General features: G+C 32.5%; 1 long non-coding RNA gene across 1 annotated transcript in view; it reads right to left on the reverse strand.

The window, feature by feature from the left end:
- LOC142331105 (uncharacterized) overlaps nt 1-16,232 on the reverse strand; it is a 222,281-nt gene extending 206,049 nt beyond the window's left edge. Inside the window, exon 1 of the long non-coding RNA XR_012757889.1 lies at nt 16,133-16,232. This is a non-coding gene — a long non-coding RNA (uncharacterized LOC142331105). The remainder of the gene's footprint in view (nt 1-16,132) is intronic.
- Between the last annotated feature and the right edge of the window lie 2,144 nt (nt 16,233-18,376).

Here is an 18,376-nt window from a genome sequence, read left to right on the forward strand (position 1 = left end):
GATACGTTCTTTTCGGTTAGAAGAAACGGTTTTTATACGAGTTTTTGGGTTCTTTAAAAGTCAATCCCTTTGAGTAACGAAATATATTTTATATAGTTTTAAAGTAGATAAAAAATACTTACTGCTGTAAAAATTTCCGGTTTTTCCCATCTCTCCCAAACGTGGTTTTTGGGCTCCAAATATGAGACATTTTCAAAATCTTACGATTTGGCGGCCATTTTTTTTTAATACAGGTCACTCGGTAACAATCCATTTTTTATTATTGGTACTTCTAGCACTTAAGAATTAAAAGGTAAAAAATAGGCTTGTTACCTTAAGCTCTTCATTATTTATTTTGGGCCAAAAATTTGAAAAAAAAAATTATGTAAACGTAATTTCAGTAAATATTACAAGATTTGGTTATGTAACAAAATGAATTTTGAATTCAGTGTGATGAATTTGCATAATTACTCTTTCCAGAAAGCCTTTTTTGACCTCTGTACGATGTAAAATAAGAATGCTACAACTCATGAAAATGACTGTTTTTTTTGGCGAGTTAGAAAATAGTCTATTACTCGCGAAAAAAAAATGTTTAATATTTTTTGGCTACTACAAGGTGGATAGTTAGTTATCATATACCAAATACCGTAAAAATCAAAAATGGTGCTGCATTGATCATTTGTTGGATTATAATGGAATACCCTGGGTTGTCATTGGTTTATTTTCCTATTTTGATTAGATAGTTACGGAAATAATCTCTGAGGCACGAACTTTTCTATCGGTTGGATTTGTGTCGTATGATAAAAATTGCTCACTATGAACGTTAAATTATTTTTATAAACAGATATTAAATAGCTTTGAAATCCCGACATTCTTTTTTTTACACAGCATGTATTACAATATAATATAATCCTATAATTTCTAATCTTTATTATGACTGTGATGCGTGTAAAGCAGATGAGGAAGATGGAGAATATGTTTTCTCTGATATTAATGATTTTCAGTATTTAGCCCGACCCTGTCACAGACTGAATGAAATCCCTGTTATTTTTTCATCATTTTCAGTGGGACTGACGAGCTCGTATATGTATATCATATTATATAGTTGCATATCAGTTCAATTCGACCTAAAGGTGCCGGGTTTGAATAGTGGTCAAGGTTATAATTTTTTTCAAATAGTAAAAACCTTTTACAAAATATTTCCTTGCAGTAGCTATGGAGATCAACTATTAATTAATAATACAATAAAATAACATAAAAAAATATATCGCACTTTTTACAGGGTTCCCAGTGATAAAAATCCCAGTGATATTTTCTTTATAACCTCCGTAAAGATCTCAATAGTGGCGTAGTAGTTTTTATGCCTTTCAACCGGAGGTTCCGAGTTCAAGAATTTTTTTTTGATTTTTTATTTTGATTAAATTTGAATTTTGGATTTAATACTAATTTTTTTTTTTTAATTTTGTTCTTAATTATGTACATATCGCCCATCACGCTCTCCCGAAAACATATATAATTTTTTGCAAACGTTACAAAATTCATCATCAACCGATCATTAGATTTAGAGGCATCAGCCTCTAAATCTAATGATATAAAAATATTAAAATGGAAATAAATATTAATTACATTTTCTCTAGGTCAATCTCATAACTTTTTTTTTATAGTCATTCTCAACTTTTAACTATTTCCAAATATAAAATTGACGTTTTCTTTTAATCGTGGCTTTCGATAACAATCCATCTAGGTGTTTTCCCTTAACATGTTTATTATCGGTAATTTTTTTATTGTTAATATTTCTTTAATGGTTTTTAGATTATTTTTTCACACACGCTACAAAACACTTATCTCATCCTCTGCGAAAAGAATTGCTTGAGTGCAGATCCAGAGGTTAAACAAAAAAAAAAAAAAATTTGTTTTTCGTTCCTATTTTTATTTAGTAAATGACGATATTTAATCTATTTTCTGATGACGATCGTTTAATTATCGGGATACGCATACGTTTGATATTTATATTTTTTTCAAAAGTTTTTTAAGCTCTTTCCCTTTAAAGTTTTTATAATGAATATTTTATAAAAATAAAACTAATTAGACTCAAGTTGGATATAACAAAATAACGTACCCCCCCCCCCCCACAATTACCAGTGCATAATATAACGCAGATATAAATCATTCGTTTTTAAGAATACACGTTTTAAAGAAATTATGATGTTTTGTAAATTAGCAACACAGTATTTTTATAATTAAGACAATTTTTTTTTTACGGTATTTAATTTGATAATTACAGAGTGACAATTGTAATTAAAATATGATTATTTTAATGTTGTATTATAAAAGGAAATACTTTTAAAATTACAGCTTTGCTTACATTAAAAGTGATGTATTTAATATTAAAAAAAAAAAAGTTATAATTACCTGTAATTTCTAAAAACAAGTAACTAAATTATATTTCTCCTAAGGTCAACTGGTGGAACAAAACGTGATTTTCTTTTATTACTATTTTTTTCTTTTTAATAGCAGATCATTAAATTGATTAAGTATGATGATCGACTTGCCAAAAAAAAACGAAACGAAATAAACATTATATATAGAAAAAAAAAAATTGGAAAATAAAAATAATGGTTTATAATAAACGGTTATTGAAGTAGAATAACAAAACAAATGGTTAATAAAAATAAAGTAAGATTTTTCAACTAATCTACCACATTTAGATTGTTAAAAAGAATGATTCGATAGAAGTAGATTAGTAAAAATGAATTTACGAATAAATACAATAACGAAAAAAAAAAATTACAAAGTATTAAAGAATACGTATCTTATAATTCAACTGAAAATTCAATAGAACTAGTTAAAACTGGAAGAAGAATTTTAAAGTACGTAAAATTTATTTTTCTTCAAATTTTTCAACTGGATTTTGGGTTTTACCCCCACTATTACAAAATTAAGAGATCACTATATTTAATTTTTTATCTATTTAAAAAAAAAAAAAAAATAATTTTTTAAAGTTTAAATTCCGACTTATTAAAATATTTAGTATTAACAAATTTTTATACATTATTATATTTTTACGTGTATTTGAGCGGATTAAAATTATGTATATATAAAATAGCATGTTTCACTTCATAATTTACAATAAAATTTTAATGCTGCTAAAAATGAGATGAAGTAACGAGTGTCCCATATAAAACGCAACCCATCATCAATCACTCATCCATGAAATTTCAAAAGTGAAGCTTACTCCCCTACTCGTTACTGAAATGGATTCGTCCAACATCTGAACATCGCGGTGACGTAGTAGAACACTACCGATAGTAACAACCATGATGAAAGTAAAAAGGTGTCGCACACCCAGCGTTGCGCAGTGGCTCGTCCCAAAATCCTTTTCCCGCCATGATGTTTAAATTCGTTTATGAAGTTGGCGCACAAACAGAAGCAAGACATCAATGTGATTAAAGGCAGAATTATCAAAAATAAACAAACTTTTGAAACATAAAAGAGTAAAATTTATTGACGTATATGAAAATTGGCGTCGAAATGTGGATTTTTACTCGATTATCATATTTCATAATATCCAAGTAACTTATCTTGTAATATTCTTAATAATTCATATGAAGTTTCAATGCGCAAAAGTTTCAACTAATAAACAGCCAAATGAGTCGTATTTGTCCCTTTATAACACACATCCATTAATAGAAAATTTTTCATATATATTTCACAAATTTCGTAACTTTATTATTTCAGTACATACATGTATATACGAAAGGATTTACCAAACTAGCAAAATCAATCTAACTTTATATTGAAGCCTGAGGGGACAATTCAATTCTTTTCTGCTTTGTCCAGGTAAAAAAATGAGTCAGAGCTGTAAAACAAAACGGGTTAAGATATAAAAACTCAATTGTTCTCTTTATTGCACGCGGTTTAAAATGGTTTACCTAGAAAATCCCTTGCATTTCATTTGACTCATTAGAAAAATATGTTTATTGATTATAACATTATTTTTCACTAAACAACAACTTTTTATTTTATTTTTATTCCAGTATTATAAAATAATATTCATTTTGGTATCCGTAAAAAAATAAGTAATATCTCATTTTCCCGTGTAAATTAGATTATTAAAAGCAATTTCTTTCAAAAATTGTTTTGTGATAATATTTTTAATTAAACTAAAAAATCATCAATTCCGAAGATTGACCAAAATAAATAATATCAGATCTTTAGTTATAAAATTTTGAAATAAGTTATCTCCCGTTTAGTTGATTTTCCATTTTAACAGCATTAAATAGTTTCACATAATAAATGGAAAATAATATTAGTAAAAAAAATATTTTATGAGCATAAAAAAAAAATATATTATCGGTGATTCGATACCGAACCCCACGAATAGCAAAAGGAGTCATTACCATAGAGGCCACAAACGCTACACGAAGACTTTGTGTCAGTTGCATTTCATAAGATGTGTTCCCTGTTTGTTTGTTTAGGTTTTCATTCATTATTTTGAATTTTATCTTAATTAGCAATCAATTTCAATACTCTTAAGACTCAATAGACTTTTATAAAATATTTATTTTTATTAAGGATTATTAAAAAAAAAGTTTTTATTATTTTTATAAAATATTACAACTTTATCAGTACCAAATAATACTAATTCATATTGAAAGTGAATAATCATTCATAAATATTCGATTGTTAGGTCGTTTAATCATTATCATGTATTTAAAATTTTGTAAAATTTTTGTACAACTAAAAACTTTTGTCCCAAAATCCCTTACTTATATATTCAAATAACCCGGTAGAAAATGAGATGTTGAGACGAGCGTATACGCATGCGCGCCGAATAATGTGCGCAATGCTACACCTTGTTACTTTCATCATGGTAACAACAATGCAATCATAACGTTCAGTGTATTGCTAAAGACAAGATGGTGTTTTCGCTAGATGAACGTGTTTTCATTGTTGAGTCGTATTTCAGTACGTACAAGATTTGTTTCGCCATAAGTACCCAGATAAACCGGCTCCTAACAAAACATCAGTATTAAGGTTAGTCGCAAAATTTAGAGAGACTGGTTCTGTTAATAACAAGGAACACAAAAGATCTGCGTCAGTGTTGAATACAGATAGTCACTGAAATCAAAGACCGATTACTTGCCTCGCCAAATAAATCGATCTGACGTTTGTCTGCTGAAATTAATTTTTCTAAATCAACTTTTCATCGGGCGACCAAACAATTACAATTACGACCTTATCGCATTCAAACGGTTCATCGACTTCTTGAGCCCAACAAAGAAAAACGGCTACAATATTGTAAATGGTTCCGTCGATTTCTGCTCGAGGGAATTAATGTTATGGATTCGTTATTTTTTACAGATGAAGCATGGTTTCATTTGGATGGCTACGTAAACAGCCAAAACAGTAGAATTTGGAGTGCTGAAAATACCCACGTTTATCACGAAAAACAATTACACCCGCAGAAGTTGGGCGTGTGGTGCGCGATATCGCGGAAGAAAATAATCGGTCCTATTTTTTTCGAGTACACCATTAATGCAGAACGATATCAGGATGTTTTATTTCAGTTCATCGCACTATTGGAAAAGGAAGACAGACACTGCTGGCTACAACATGATGGTGCGACATCGCACTACGCAGGTTCAACTTCTGATTTCGTTGAGGAATTCTTTGGTAATCGTGCTATCGGTCTAGGCTTGTGGCCACCAACATCTCCAGATTTGACTGCAGCGGATTTTTTTCTACGGGGTTACCTCAAAGAAAAAGCCTACAGCAACAAACCAGAAACACTTGAACGATTGAAAGTCAATATTGAACAAGCTATATTAAATATCCAGCCGCAAACTTTGAAAAAAGTTGCAAGAAACGCTGTAAAAAGAATTGAAGCTTGTATTCAAGAAGATGGCGGCCACTTCCAACATTTACTCTAATAAAAATTACATTTACATTTACACATGCCTTTTTATTATTTCAATACCTATCAATATAAGGTTGGGTTGCGTTTTATATGGGACACCCTATTATTATGCGGACTTTTGTTCTGACATCCATTTCTATTAACCATTCACAAAATAATTTGTGACAAGAAGTAGAAACGTATGTACCAGCGACTAGTAAGTTGCGGGTTGAAGTTGGATCGAATAATTTTTAGCCACGGAAAGCAAACAACAATCGGCAGTGATCTCAAGAATTATACAAATTCATCTACTTTCTTCAGAAATATACCTACTCCAAATTACAACATCAGATAAATTTGTAACCTAAGGTAAAAACTAAACCAGATCGTGTTTTAATCCAAAAAACTTCCCCATTAATAGTAAAATAATTAATTTTTTTGTATTTAATTATGATGAAACAGTGTTTACGTTTTATTTATTTAAAAATTTATTCTTATCCTAATTCCTGTTTATCCGTAATTAAAGGAAAATTAATATTGAATTTAAGGTTCCAATCCTTAGATTTCGAGGTATATGAAGAAAAAAGTCATAATACTGTAGTATTTAATTTTAATTGTAAGATTTTACTTTCCCGTCTAGATAGCGCTATAGCTTTAGAAGGGAAAGTATTGTAATCGGTCCAATTTGGGCATTGCGGTTTTAACCGGATCTTGACATTTTGACATCTAAGAAACCCAAAAAACCGGGTGGAAATTTTCAGGATGTTAATATTCGAATGAACGTGTTTGTTTTCCGTATTGGTCTATAATCAATTACCTTATATCTCCAGAACTACTGGACCGATTTTGGCAAAACTTGAGTCAGATTACTTCTACATATGAGGCATGAATGCCATTAAATTTTCAACTTAAAAGGTCAAGGAGGTGAGGCTGTAGAGCAAGGTCACCTTCAGTATCTCGAGATTTTACATATTTAAGGTTTTTCTTTGGCAGATTTTTTAACAATTAAAAAATTACAATATTAACAAAAAATGTTTTTTTTTGCAAAATCGCATCCAATGCTCTAAACTACTGCTATGTTGTGACGTCACAGGTAAACGGTATAATAAAATAAATAAATAATATTTAAAGTGTAAAACATTAACCCGCTCTGACCGACTCGAACTCGCGCCCGATAGACTCGGTACCTGATGCGTTATGACTCGCGGATACATCACTCTGCCGACCTACAAGTGAAATTTGTTTTATGTAAGTTACAAAATTACACTGGATTAGTTAGTGCCGACGGTCGCCGCTACTACCGTCACACCCTCGCGATTTAAATACGGTATGCGCGCGCGCTTTAGTTGGAAACACTGATTAAGTAAATGAAAAATTATTGTATAAAATAAAATTATAAATATTTTAAATTGAGCTGTGTGTGTAAATCGTGCATCATAAACAATCCATCCGCGAAACGCAGGTTTAGCCGCGTGACGGGTAGTCCTACACCTTTTTTTTTCCCTTCACCCCCCGACCATATATCCATTTAAGTATACGCAGTCGGGGAGAGTGTCCATATACTCAAAGGAGGCGTCCCCCCAACCACCGGCAGCACGTCCGGCACGGCAGGTTAGTCTCCCCGGTCTCGGATCTTTTATTTTTCATTTGCCATGCCTCTAATCCCCCACCTCATGACCAAGGTCCGGCAACGCCGTCCCTCAGCCCCTCGGCAGGGAACCGGGTCTCGGTCTTTATCTTTTGCCATGCCTCAAACCGGCGGCACCGACCCCACTAAGCACCAAGGCACCTGTAGGGCCGACACCGCCGGCCGGGACTCGGTCTTAACTTTACCCCACAGTTCCCCAAGAGTTCCCTCCCTTCTCAGGAACCCGCACACCTCAGCATGCTGGCCCTCCACGGAGGGACTGTCCTCCCTTCGTCTTCGTCTTCTTTAATACGGTAAATTTCCCCCGCAAACTTCTTGAACCAGTCCCAATTTTCCTGACTATACACCATCCAATTAATTAAATTGTCAGGGGTCAGTCTATTAATTAAAATTTCCCTTCTATTGTCAGCCCATCTGGGACATGCAAAGATGGTGTGTGCTACATTGTCGATCTCCTGTTCATTTTCATAGCTAATAAGTTCTTTTCTGTTCGCACACTACGTATGCAAAAGCTTTGCTCCCTCCTTGACCTCCTTAAATGTAAGAGAGTCCGAATCGTAGGCCTTTTTTTATGGTACAAAATATAGGGCCGATCTATAGAGTATTCTTCAAAGGCTCATCATTACACATAATTCATATACGAGTAATTGATGCATACTTTCAGATTTCTTTTAAGGAATTATTTTTTTAAAAAAAGCAGAGGTAAACGTAAAAACTGCTGCACATTAATAGTAACATCACATGTAAATTACGAATTAGAATAATTTATACGAGAATAGAATATAACGTATTAGATGCACTGAATGTAAACAGGTGCTCGGTCTATAATGGATTGACATAGAATATAAAGAAATATCAAGCCATTTAATTGATTAAAGGCAGGAAAAGATTTACTAGAAATGAAATTACGCACAACGGTTTGATAAAAATCTCTTATGGATCAGGAGAAAAAAAGGTATTTTTAATAAGTAAATATGTAGAATAATATGTTATTCTTTGTCACTGAATAGACCTTTTTTACTGTTATACGCCTGAAAGAATAATAATATTAACAAAATTTACTAAATATTTAATTATCATGTACAATTGTTTTTATAATACAGTCTCGTTATTTATTCACTGTGGATCACTTTTTTATAAAACACTATTTTTTCATTCTCCTTTATTCAAATATAATTTCATCTTTATCTGAAAAAAGAACTATTTTTATGCGTTATTTTTGATATCTTAAATCATTTAATAAATCACCTATATCATTATTTTTAAGTATACTCATTTTTAAGTTAAGAAATTGTAAATATGTAGATGCGCAGTAGTTCTACATCGTGTCTGGAGTCGAGAGTTCCAAGATTCAAATCCTAATAAAGGCCTTTATACGGATTTGAATACTTGATCGTGGATACCGGTGTTCTTTGATGGTTGGGTTTCAATTAATCACGCATTTCAGGGATGTTCGACCTGAGAGTGTATAAGACTAAACTTCATTTTTATTTATCCCCTGAAGTAATACTTTTTGGTGGTTCCGGAGGTTAAAGAGAAAAAAAAAGTGTCTGAACTACTGCTTTCATCGCTAATTGTAATAATACGAGGTCTGTAAATAAAGTAATGAGACTAGTTTTTTTTTGTCAGCAAAAGTGGCAACATTGTAAGCTTACTAGTAAACATATGGTTATATGAACAGATGATTTATATTAGGTATTAATATTTTTATTGCTGCCACTCTTGACGTAAACAAACTCTTCGTGAAACGAGTTTTTGTTGTGCGTTACAAAAATGAGTGATACTAATTACGAGCAACGTTGTGCAATCAAGTTTTGTATTAAACTCAGTGATAATGCTACTGAAACTTTTTCAAAATTGAAAAGGGCGTAATGAAGACGTCGCTCTATCATGAGCTCAAGTTTTTAGGTGGTTTAAAGCATTTTCAGATGCCGGGAATCAGTTGCGAACGATCCAAGCTCTGGAATACCGTTAACATCGAAAAATGTCGACAATGTTGAGCAAATCAGACACTTGATACGGTACAACCGGCAATTAACTGTCAGAATGATTGCAGAACAATTGAATTTGAACCGTACCACAGACCATAAAATTTTGACAAACGAATTGGACATGAAAAAATTTGAGCAAAAATGGTCCCAAAAAAACTCAGTGTTGAATAGAAAAGCAACAAGGTAGAATTGTATTGGGATCTTCTAGGGCAAATTGAAACTGATCCTGATTTTCTAAAAAAATGTTATTACTGGTGATGAATCTTGGATATTTGAGTACAACCCAAAAACAAAACGCCAGAGCAAGGAGTGGCAAACTCACCACGTCCCAAAAGAGCAAAAATGATAAAATCAAAACCACGCTAATCCGTTTTTTTTCGATAGTAATGGCATTGTCCATAAGGAGTTTTTGCCTACAAGAGAGACTGTAAACTAATATGTTTACCGAGAAATTCTTGAAAGACTGCGGAAAAGAGTTGCTCGCGTGAGACCAGCCATCAAAGACAACTGGATGCTGCATCATGACAATCCACCCTGTCACAATACACTCTCAATTAATGAGATTTTGGCAAATAAAAACATTCCTGTACTTCCTCAACAATCTTATACACCTAACCTGAGTCCCTGCGACTTTTTCCTGACCTGATTTTAAAAAAACACCTCAAAGGACATCATTTTGGAACAATAGAAAAAAAAAAATATGTAACCGACCACCTGAAGGATATTCCGGTTTCTCAGTTCCAACACTGCTATGAAGAGTGGGAAAACCGTTTAATGCGTTGCGTGGCTTCCCAAGGGAACTATTTCGAAGGTGATAGAGCCCATGTATAATTGGATTGTAAATAAAAAGTTTTTCCGAACCAGTCCCGTTACTTTATTTAAGGACCTCGTAGGTGAATTCCAAACCAGAAATAATGGCAAATTTTAATAGAGAAATTAATTTTTTATGTGTGGAAATTTCTTCACGATGTTTTAGTTATTCTTTATGTTTTGTAAAATTTCTTTTAGCGCACATTATTGCATTTATGTGGCTTAAAACCTCAGCTTTATTTTTCATTTACCATGAGATGTATAATCTCTCAAATTTCCAGTTACAGCAGTTAATGTTTGATATTTTTAGTGATAAAAAAATAATTACATTATTTATAAAATTATAGTTAATAAATTAGGGAATTTATAACACTACAGTATGTAAATCAAAATTTTTAAATACAGTGTAACACTAGAATTCAACATCTTAGTATTTTAAAGATTAGAGATGTTTTCGGAATGTAATGGATTTTCAGGGCTGGATTAACATTATAACTTTTTCGCTATTTTATTTAATTGTCGTGTATTATTTTCTTCGGATAAAAGAAATAAAAATAATTTTTAAATTTTTTATGGTATTGAAAGTCGGGATGTTTCCAATATCACATAAAAGTATTGGGAAGTCCTTTTTCCCAACTGAAATTTAATTAACGCCAAATACTACCGGATGACATTGTTACAGCTAGAATTCGCCGGCATAAAAATTTCGGCGGGCGTGCAGATACCACGGACATTTATCGGCTCCTTTAAACGTGGTATTTACTAAACCAGTGATTTCCAAACTGTGCGCCGCGGCCTCTTCACAGGGACGCCGCGAAATATTGTAAAAGCTTCATAATTAATTGAACCAAGACATTTATAATTATTAATCTAATGTTAATAAAGTAAAAAAATAATGAAGATACACGAGTTTTTTATTTTTTTATTTATTACTTACGAGTAGTCATACTTTTACTTCGGGTAGGGCGCCGCGGCTCGGAAAAGTTTGGGAACCACTGTACTAAACTATTATTACCTTAATTAGTAATAATATTATTATTTATGTTCACCTAAAGCTTCAATAAAATATAAAAAATACTAAAATAAAAAATTTACATATTTTTAATTATAAAATACGATGAATTAATTCATATCTACAGTCAGCTTTGAAAACCTTGTACGAGGGGATATGGAAATTCTATTTTGTAGCGTATAAAAAATACCATGCCTGACCGGGATTCGAACCCCGGGCTCCGGGTGTATGGCCGAGTTGTTACTACTCCGCTATTGATACGGATGAAGTAGCAATTTCAATTAATATATATATATATATTATTTAAATGTAATAATTTTATTATAATATTAATATAAAATTGAAAAATACCCTTTCTTCTTATGTATCTAATCATATTTTTATTTGTTGATAATGGTAATTAATAAACAGTAAACGAGTGAATGTAAAAGAATTTTTTTCAAAGAAATTATGCTCGTATTTCAGTCCGAAATTCCTGGAACGTGACCTTGAAAATAAAGTATTTCTTTGAAATACGATATTTCTTTCTGCAAAGATTTATTTAAACTATTATTCCAATAGCATAACCAAGCGTATTTCTTGTTTTATTCTAATAATAAAAATAAATTATATGACCTGTTTTTAATTAAATTTAGCTTTTTTTATTCAACCTAGAATTATGAATTTTCCTTTTTTATTGTTTTTTTTTCTTCATTAAAAAGAAAAACAAATTATCGATTATATAATCACAGTAATTGCATAAGAATTAAGTAATGCAAAATATCATACAATTTTTATTTTTTTATTTTTTAAGATAATTTTCACATAAAAACATACTTTTGGCTGATAACAAGGTTCATGGATCCAAAACTGTAGCACTTTTAACGATTGCATAAATTTATAAAATTACATAACTATAAAGTCATGGTACGGATATAAGTATTCTTGTGCAGAATTCAAAAATCCATTTCGGTACGCCGGAAGATGGAGGTATATTTCATCGGTGCTAAGTACGGGATAAAAAAGATTTACACCTTAAAGTAAAGAAAAACTTCAAATTTACTAAATACGACAATGGTTGCATGTGAAAAACGTTTATTATTGTTTATACTTGTACCTAAGAAATAAAAGACAAAAAACAAACGTGTTACCTTAAGTCCTTCATTATTCTTTTTGGGACCAAATTTGGAAAAAAAAACAACGTGAAAACGTAATTTCAGTAAACATTACAAGATTTGGTTACGTACAAAATGAAATTTGAGTACACTAAGATGACGTTCAAAACACCCTTTTTTTAACTCTATATGATGTAAGATAAGGATGTTACAGCTCATAGAAATAAGTGCCGAAAACAGCTGCTTTTTACTGTTGGTAAGTAAGAAAATAGTCTACCACTGAAGAAAATTTTTTTTTAAATATAAAAAAATATTTTTTGACCACTACAAGGTGTGTAATTATAATATACAAAATATCATGAAAATCAAAAATAGTGATGCAATAAAATTTTTGAATTAAAATGGAGTACCCCTGACCTCCCTCACAGATTACTTCCGTAACTATCTAATCAGAATAGGAAAATAAACCAATAACAACACACATTCACTCTTCAATAATGCAGTTATTTCTAACATTCACCGCCTTTACAGATTACTTCCGTAACTATCTAATAAATAGGAAAGCCGATAAAAACATAACCAATGACAACACTCATACACAATTCAAAAATGATCACGAAAATCTTCATGCTGCAACATTTCAATCACGGAGTCGGCACGCACACCGTTGTCGATAGACTTCAAAACTGTAACAGCTATAAACGTTACGGACACATACGAGCATACGAGCGTTTCCTTAAAAACACTTCACACCGACATCATCGGCAATCGATCTTTTGCGGCAGCGTTGGTAAGAATGTTTTAGGACTACTAATAAAGTCTTCCTGACAAGCTCAAATTTTTCATATACCATACGTCGTTCCTTTACTAAGTCATCCGATCGTTTAGAACAGATTATGCCATCGACGAACGTTATTTTCAATCGAAGGATCGCAATTAAACTTTCCACAGAACGCACGTTGAACTGTAACTGTGAACATATTCATCAAGCTGCAAAACATAGAGGGCTTTCTGTTCTTGAGATGCCATTTTTGTTTTTGGCGCTGTTTTTTTGTTCTTTGATTTTAGCCTAAATCAATACTGTACGTCTCATCCAAAAAATATTATGACACCCGGTATAATTATTTCTTTTGAGAAATGATAACCGATAACCGAAATGATAAATGAAAAAACCGATTTCGTTCATTACGAGAATTTTTCTCCTAATTACCGCTTAGTTTGACGTTAAGAAAGAGCAGGGGGTATTATAAAAAAGTATTTATAGATACGTTTGATTAGATTAGTTTTTTATATTTAATTACAACTCACGGTGAAAATTATTTATTTTCTTCGTAATGCTATTATTTCTGTTAAGAATTCTTTATAATCGAATAAACCGAATTATGATTCTCAGGTTATTATCTAGACTTTAACTAAATCACTTCTTCAATTCGCAGATTATAACTAGTTCAACGTTTTGCAAACGTGTTTTGTAGTTAATAAATGACTGTATCATTTACCGCTTATCAAATGATGTATCATTGAACATTCGCCTCTAAATGTTCTCACCAGTCATTAATAGGTATAATGAAAGAAAATTTTTTTTTTTTAACCGTAGTATTTATGCTTTTAGAATCTCGACTGGGAAAGAAAGAAACAGCTTCTCGTTTTCAAATTCTGCTTAATGTATCTGTTTTCCAATGGTATTTATTTTTTTGTCATTCAAACTTATAGGAAATATAAGATTATCATATTTTTGAAGGTAATTTTCAATTTGAATATTAGACAGAAAATTTATAAAATTTTTTGAGCCAAACTAGGTTCATGAAAGCTTAAAGAATTTATGACTATTTATTTCTAACTTTTTTTCTAGTAATAGTAGAATTTGTATTAAGAAAATACTCAGCAAATTTTTCTGAATTCCGATAATAATGTATTATTACTGATATTGTAAGGTTTTTAGGTAGATTTCATAAGAAAGCTACCTATTTTAATGAGTACCACGATTCGACTTCCGAAAAATTTCGATATATCTTCGCGTCTCACACCCCCAGACGCCAAAACCACCGTCAGCTCCAGCTCAAAAGTTTATATATATATATATATATTTCACTTTCTTGTGGAAACTATAACTGCCGTAATTTTGCGCCAATCACTTTCAAATTGTTTCTTAAAAATAACTCATCCCAAAATTTCGGTCGAGTTTGTTAACGGCCAAAATCGAACCATAGGGGTGAAAATGGGGGGGGGGGCCTTTTTTGAAAAAACAAAATATTGCTATAACTTTCCTATTAAGTAAAATATCGAATTCGTTTAAGTTCCTACTATTCTTTGGATAAGGGCATAAAACGTATCTAAGTAAAGTATTTTGATTTCACCAACCATTGGCCCACGAGATGAAAAAAATGGGTTTCGAAAACAAAAAAAATCATACCTCCCTTAATAGACACCTATCGAATCGGTTTAAAGTAGTCGTTAGTCCTCTAAATATTACCTAAAACCTTTATCTTAAACAATTTTTGATATGACGAACCCTTACGGCAAGGGATGACCAAAATGTTGGTGGAATTGTTAGAAGATAGGGCTTGCATGTGAAACGTTTTTCACATGCAACCATTGTCGTATTGAGTAAATTTGAAGTTTGTCTTAACTTTAAGATGGAAATCTTTTTTATCTCCTACTTAGCACCGGTGAAATCTACCTCTGCCTTCCGGCGTGCGTGCCGAAAGGGATTTTTTTATGTTTTATGTGATGTAAAGCATCCAACTGAACCATAAAGCTTACAGTCAGATCCTTACTTGTAGTTCATTTTAAATGTTCATTGTTTTCCTTTCTACTGTATCTACGTCAACCATTTGTAAATACTTTTTTGTTACATTTCAAACAATATATATAAATTTTTCACACACACACGCGCGCGCGCGCGTGTATATTCATGCATGCGCGCGTTTCTATATGAATATGCACATGATTAAATAAATACATAAAGTTTTTTTATAATTCTTATATTTCTAACAAAGAATAATATGTATTACTTTTTAAATGAATTGTTAAATCGTAAAATTCATGAAGATGTCTATAGTAAAATATACCAATTTCCAAGTTAAATATGAATGTACGATACTAAGTATTAACACCGATTCAATAATTTAATATACGATTCCAAATCTTACTCCAACAACGTTTCATTATAAACTATATTGTAATACATTTTAAATATCATTAACAATTTTTATTTTTTCTTACTTCTCGTCAATCCTGTACCGTTTTGTAAAACTTAAAAAACGACAGGAAATATAAAACGATTTTTTTTCTTCAAAATACGCCAAACATTTGAACTTACATCTTTAAAAAAAAATATAGTTTGAATATACGTAAATCGATTTAATTAATTTGAATTACAGTAATGGATACAATTACGTTTACATTTCGATAGCAACGGCTTAGGCAAACACTTTGTGAGAGTGACACGGGACGTACGTTGAATAGATTGAGGTTTTCTACGTAAAACTATCAAACTTTTATTATTACTGAATGTTCTTGTTTAAGGAAAATTTATACAAATTTAAAGAAAGATTATATAGAAAGTATATATAATATATGTATTAATTAAATTATATACAATAGGTTGAGATATTGTGTATCGAATATAACAGTGATTTGTATATTATTGTTAGTGAAGCTAGATGAAATTTAAGGTAATACATTAATAAAACTTACGTGAAAATTGTAGTATTAATAGTACGCAGTACTCCTTGTTAGCCGGTGAATTACAAATTATTTATGCTTTGCCAGCTGATGAACAGGTAACAGAAGCGGCCGCGAGAGAGTGCCTCCTGCTACCACGACGTCAACGTCCACTACCGAGTAAACAGTTGTTCATATACTGAAAACAAGTACAATGTGATATGAACGTTCTTTCTTATCTCCTGTTAAAAAAACAAACACAGTATATTTAGATATTTTTAATTAAGTAAAATTAAATATATTTAATTAAATAAACCGGCGGGCTGACCTGTCGGACTATAATTATGACCGGGCGGGGAGGCCCGTTTGAGTAGAAAACCCCCCTGAGCTGTGCTTTGTTATGGATCCGGCCTTTCTCTGTTCACTGTTCCTTTGTTTGATTAGTTATTCTTTGTGTAATCGATAAGACTATTTTTTGGCGTTTTGTTTGGTTTTTATGCTTATAACTTGATCATGGTTTTTTGGACTCATCTTTTTATGTACATATTTATATACACATTTCTTTGAGGGATTTGATTGGAAAGCATTCTCTGCACGGAATCTTTTTGGTATTCAAATTTCGGTTTCGGTAAATTAAACACTGCGGCGAAAAAAAAAAATAAATCGGTCGTAAAGATATTTACGACTTCATAAGTAAAATAAAAATTAATCATCAAATTGGTCAATTTTTAGAAAGTAAAGCTTGATCACATTTAACAATAAACACACGTCAAATTGAGAAAGTAGTTCTTTTATTTGAAATAACTAAAAACCCTAAAAAAATAATAATTAATAATTAATTTAACTGATTTCAAATTATTAAATTTGTTTATTTTTTATTATATTTTTATTTACTTTGTATATGCAATAATTAAACACCTTTTAAAATACCACTGAAGGCAAAACCAAAATCGATAAATAAATACAGAAGAACGGTATAGTAAGAGTGATTAATTGCGAAAATTAATTACGAAAAAAGAGAAAAAAGATGATAAAGCAGAATTAAGGAATAACATCCCAACCCCGTAGGGGAAGACACCACCCACCTTGTGACATTACCGGTCGCCACACCACCCCCTCCGTTCCGAGCCATGAGGGGCTTTTCTGGAGGTCATCTTTAGACTCTCTAACCGATTACATCTCAGTCATCAGCCAGGTCTCGGTCGGGATGCCACCGATGTAAATGCCTCGGCAGAAATTTTCATCAGTAAAATACAAATCAAATTTTGCCTTCACGTGGGCTTCAAACGGATATCTTCAAATCCAACCTAACATGATTCTCTCAAACTAACTAACCGAGACCGCGGACCCCGCGCCTAGTCTAAATTTGACAACACAGTTCGTTGCTGCGAATGCCTGAGAAAACGAACGAGTTGTAAGTCAAATTAGTGCTACACTCATACCAATCAAAATTATGTTTTATGCAACATAGAAATTGAAAAGTACACCCAATAAGTCGACCAAATTAGGTTACCAAACAAGGGGAACGTAACCTCACTTCTGTCCGCGCAGGAGCTGGGATCAAGCCCCGCACTCCCACCCGGTCCCATCATGGAGTCTCGCGCGGTATTACCAAGTCACAATCAGGGATCGCCACCGGCGGAACGAAGCCACATCCACGGGCTACCATACCTCGGCACCGCGGCCACCCCGCCATTTGGAGTCCCAAATCGAATCGCAAACGATACCAATATAACCGTGGCACGATGCCAATGTGTCTACCTTCAACCAATCGAATGCCTAAGCCGGAATCCTAGCCACCCGGGATCCTACAATGATCAAATACCTCGATTAAACTCCCTTTGTAGACCTACACACCGCAAGGGCGCGAAGAAACCCAGCTACTATAGATCACTCCTCGCCGATCGTCCAGTTAATAAGGAGATCCAGACAGGAATGTATTCTCTCAAGTTGCCTAACAGCTTGTGAACGTTCGACCTCATATCGGGGACAGATATAGAGGATGTCGTCCACTGTATCATCAGTCCCACAATCCGGGCATTGACTCGAATCCACCAAACGAAACCTAGCCAAACTCGCCCGAAAGGCACCATGCCCGGAGAGAAACTGAGTGATATACCGATTGGGAGAGACCCATCCAATCGCACCTAAATCAGACACTGTAGGAAATATACCATGCGTGTAGCGACCTGTGGGGGATTCGTCCTACCTGACCTGCCAAGACGAAAGGTCCCGGTCTTCAACCTCCTGCTTTCGTTCTGACGTCAATAGCATATT

Source organism: Lycorma delicatula, chromosome 10 (assembly GCF_047948215.1).
Source record: "Lycorma delicatula isolate Av1 chromosome 10, ASM4794821v1, whole genome shotgun sequence".
Taxonomy (NCBI): Eukaryota; Metazoa; Arthropoda; class Insecta; order Hemiptera; family Fulgoridae; genus Lycorma; species Lycorma delicatula.